The 4,951-nt window shown below is 49.2% G+C and overlaps 1 pseudogene; it reads right to left on the bottom strand.

The window, feature by feature from the left end:
* On the bottom strand, window positions 1-533 carry LOC122698411 (annotated as a pseudogene).
* Between the last annotated feature and the right edge of the window lie 4,418 nt (window positions 534-4,951).

The raw sequence follows: 4,951 nt of genomic DNA, 5'->3' as shown, positions 1-4,951 counted from the left end.
TTATTGAGGCGGCTGACTGCATCCATGACCAAATCCACTTCCAAAGTGGAATTCAGTTGCTGACCCAGCCTCAGCCTCGGCATTCTTGTTGGCACCAGGGGGCACGGCACTTCGTCTGTAGATGTCTCTGTCAGCTTCTCCTCATGTGAGTCTTGCAGGTCACTCTCCCTCCAGACCTTTGGACCATGGCCGGCCAGTCTCAGGACGGCTGTGGCGCAGAGTTGGCAGGCACGATCTCAGGGGGCCAGTGGAGGTAATCGTGGAGATACTGGATGCCCTCGTCGGTGAGGTACCAGTAGAAGTGTCTCCAGGCAAACTGTTCCTTCACGTAGCCTCATGATTTGAGAGACAGTATAGCTTTCATGACGTGACAATCAGGCACGTTCTTGTCTGCCAGCTCTGGGTGCTTGGGCATGTGGACATCCTTCTTGGCCACCATCACCCCCTCCTTAAAAAAGAGTTCATAAATGGCAATCCGGTTCTTCTTGGGCATCAACATTGCAATGGCTGCTGCATCCAGGGCTGGAGCTGGAAAAGCGAGAATCTCCCTATTTTTAAGGTTGGTGGATTAGTGACTAATTTTTTCTGCCCAGTTTTTAAACTCTAATACTTTGGCCACCTGATGTGAAGAACTGACTCATTTGAAAAGACCCTGATGCTGGGATTGATTGAAGGCGGGAGGAGAAGGGGACGACAGAGGATGGGATGGTTGGATGGCATCACCAACTCAATGGACGTGAGTTTGAGTAAACTCCGGGAGTTGGTGATGGACTGGGAGGCCTGGCGTGCTGCAGTCCATGGGGTCACAAATAGTCGGATACGACTGAGCGACCAAACTGAACCTTTATCTACCCTTTGCCCTATAAAATATATTCACAGATCCTAATCCTAATTAGGATCCTAATCCTCGGATTAGGATGTGGACATCTCTTTATTTTTTGACTGTGCTGGGTCTCCATTGCTGCACATGGACTTTCTCTAGTTGCACCAAGCGGGGGCTACTCTTTGTTGAGGTGCTTGAGCTTCTCATTGCCGTGGCTTCTCTTGTTGTGGAGCACAAGCTCTAGAGCATGCACTCAGTAGTTGTGGTACATGGGCTTAGTTGCCCTGTAGTGTGTGGAGCCTTCCAGAACCAAGGATCAAACCCATGTCCCCTACATTGGCAGGCAGATTCTTAACCACTGGACCACCAGGGAAGTCCAGGACATGGACATCTTTTGCAGGTCATTATTTGTCTACCACACTATGAATGGCCTCTCTCCCTGCCACATGCCACTCTGTGTGTGGGCCCATTGAGCCAGAACCAGAGTAGCTTGGAAAGGAATGACATCAACAGATTAGGTAATCTTGTCCACCTGACCACTGAGACACTCCCTCACAATGGATGCCCTCTGAGGACACTTGTGTGAGTTAAAATAGTTTCACCACCTCTGCCCATTTCAAGCAGTTCATGTATAAATCTTTCCCTTAGACCTCTTACCTCTTCATCACCAATCTTCCACTCTTATTTTCAAGTCCCTGAGCAGCCACTCAACTTGTTAACCCACTGCTCATGAATCAGAGATCTGTACCTCTAGTCATTTCTCCTTCCATGCAAAATGGACAATCAATATAACCATAAGAGGATATCTCTTCATCTTTTAGAGACACTCTGAGTGTGGCTCTAATGTGGCAGTTAATCCATTTGTGGCTGGTGCTAACATACTATGCAGACTCATTTGGAAATCATGTCTGTGCTTTTTCCTCCATGGTAACCAGTCACAGCAACTTCCCCAACTGGGGGCTGAGAGAGAAGCAGTGAAGCGTGAGAGCACCTACCATGGGAATCTGAGCCACCTGCTCCTGCAATTTCCTTGTGCCTCCTGGACTTACTCAGACCTGATCTAAGATATAATACTGAATAATAGAATGTTGCCATGCATGTCCAATTTGACAAAGAGACGGATCTGATGATGTCCAGTTCTGGTTGCATGGGTCACTTGGTGTCCTAAAATCAGGCATTCAGTCTCCACCATGCTCGGGTATGAGCCGGGAGCTGGTTTTCAGTGGAGAATAGTTATTGGAGAATAGTTATTGGCAGAAGAGGGCATGAATTAATCCAGAACCCTAAGGGTCTATAACTGTACTGCATCTCTCCTGCTGGAGCTTGTCCATACAGCATTTTTTCCTGCCATAAACTTCTAAATTGCAAAGCTCGAGGGACAGGGCAGCTTGCTCTGCAGTCTGGACCTGCTACAGCGTCTTATCTTGCCGCAGGCCTCTCTCAAAACTTGGAATATTATGAGTTTTTCCAGTAAATCGGTAGAACAGCATGACCAAATGTTATCTATATTACCTCAAAAATCCAGAGTCCCATCAAACATTTTGCCTCTTTCTTTGTTGTGGGCAGTATCAGGTTCAGCAACTCTCATTTTGTAGATGTACTGACATGCCCCAGACCTCCAGATACCCTAGAAACTTCCCTGACAAGGCATTCCTCTGAATATTTTGTGGGATTTATCACCCTTCCTTTGGCATACATATGTTCTGCTAAGAATCTAAAGTGCTTGCAATTTCCTGCTCACTAGGCCCAATTACAATAATGTCATCAATATAATGGACCAGCATAATGTCTGGAACTATATCAAGATGATCAGCATCCCTTTGGACTAGATTATGGCAGAGATCAGGAGAGTAAACAAAGCCTTGAGGATGTAGACTGAAGATATACTGCTATCTCTAATACACAAAGACAAACTCATTTTGATGATCTTTACTTAGTGGGGTAGAAAAGAATTGGGGGTCAAGGATGGGCCCCAGGGCAGAAGTTGTGTTGATTTGTTCCAGTGAAATTTTCATGTCTGGATCCACAGTTACAGCTCCATCCCACCTAGTAGTTACAGTAATGTAGTCATTCCTCAAGACCCAACTGGTTTTTGCACCAACCAAATAGGTAAGTTAAGTTGGGTCTTAGAAGGAATGACCACTTCTGTGTATTTCAGATCATTGATGGTGGCACTAATTTCTGGAATTCCCTTAGGGATGAGTATTGCCTTTGGTTTGCCCCCCTGCTTTTTTGGCCTCACCACAGGGCAAGTGGGATCTTAGTCCCCCAATCAGATATTGAACATGCGTCCCCTGTATTGGAAGCCCTGAGTCTTAACCACTGGACCACCAGGGAAGTCCCCAGTGGTGTGTCTGTCAGTTAATTGTCAGAATGGGTCTGTGGTCCCATTGAGCTCCCTCAGGCTAAGAACAAACTGAAAGCCTTGAACTCATGACTCAGTGGAAGGGTGGACATTCAGAAAGCCTCTAGAATGACTCTGAAAGAATCTTGATCTCTGGGGGCCACAGGGAAGATATAGCTTAGGACCAAGCCCAGGCCTTAAAGGTCAGGGTACCAGGGTTGCAGAGCCAAGTAAATGTGCTGCCCCACAACTACATCTCTTATGCTAATGGAGGGGCACCTTAAGAAAGGATAGGACATCCAGGCATGGGATGGGGACATTTGGATAGAACTTGGAACCCCAACACCTCCAGAATCTTCCTTGTTGCTAAAGGCAGCACCTTGGCTTCAGTCTGAAACCTTCAAACCTTCCTGGCATGAACACCCTGCAGTGACGTCACCTGGGGCCTTTTCCTGATGCTGGTTTTCCTCAGGACACCTCCATCACCTCTCACTGCCTCTAGGCCATGATGAGAATTATATCCCACCTAGCCCAGTTCAAGGCTTTCAATCTGTTTTGTTTCCTTTGTGTGTGTTCCCAAGGGCAATCTGATGTAGAGTCAGAGGGCTGAGCCAGTCTTTGTAATCACTACTGTCACCATAGTGACTAAATGTCCTAGCTACTTGGTCTCCCGACATCATACCAGTGCATCTCACACCACCACTGGTCATAAAGGCAGTCACTGCGATGTCGCAGACAACCATCGTCCCTCACCCCCGCCAAGGAGGATGTTCGCACACTAACCAGGATGTGTGAGCCACCCATCCCAGAACCCCAGAATCCCAGCCAAGAATCTATTTCCCAGGGGCTATGCTGGTACCAATTATTGTAGCAGTCAGGACACTGGATGGAAACAGTTGGCACTTTTAAAGGGGTAACTGAAAAGGGCTTGATGAAGGGACGAGATCAGAGTGGTGGGCACAGTTGGAGGAGCTAAGAAAGGCTGCTGCGGCACTCAGGGGCCTGCAGCGGCTGGAAGCTCTACCCCCCAGGGAGCAAGGCACGATCCCTGAACCTGATGAGAGCTGCAGCCCTGGGAAAGGTCGGCCTCCACGGACCAGAGCAGAATGGAGGAAAGTGAAGGGTGAGCTGGTGCTGGTACCTGGAAAACGTCAGACACGAGGCCTCATTTTACAGATCAAGACTAAGCTTAGCTGCCCCTGAGGAATTCAGCAAATAGGCCCTGAGTGCCTGTGTGTGTGTGGTGGGGTGTGAGCATGTGTGTGTGGGGGTGGGGGTGGGGGTGTGTGTGTGTGATGAGGTGTGTGTGTGGGGGGGGTGTGCGTGTGTGTGTGTGGGGGGGGTGTGGGGGGTATGTGTAATGGGGGGTGTGTGTGGTGTGTGGGTGTGTGGGTGTGATGGGGTGTGTGTGTGATGGGGTGTGTGTGTGGTGGGTGTGTGGGTGTGTGTGGTGGGGTGTGTGGGTGTGATGGGGTGTGTTTGTGTGGTGGGGTGTGTATGTGTGGTGTGTGTGTGGTGTGTGGGTGTGTGGGTGTGATGGGGTATGTGTGGTGGGGTGTGTGTGTGGTTTGTGGGTGTGTGTGTGTGATGGGGTGTGTGTGTGATGGGGTGTGTGTGATGGGGTGTGTGTGTGGGGTGTGGGTGTGTGTGGTTTGTGGGTGTGTGTGTGTGGTGGGGTGTGTGATGGGGTGTGTGTGGTGGGGTGTGTGTGTGGTGTGTGGGTATGTGTGATGGGGTGTGTGTGTGGTGTGTGTGTGTGTGTGATGGGGTGTGTGTGTGGTGTG

The sequence above is a fragment of the Cervus elaphus genome, chromosome 8 (genome assembly GCF_910594005.1).
Source record: "Cervus elaphus chromosome 8, mCerEla1.1, whole genome shotgun sequence".
In the NCBI taxonomy this organism is placed as follows: domain Eukaryota; kingdom Metazoa; phylum Chordata; class Mammalia; order Artiodactyla; family Cervidae; genus Cervus; species Cervus elaphus.
Note: the sequence above shows the minus strand (reverse complement) of the source record. Positions and strands in the feature narration are given on the sequence as shown.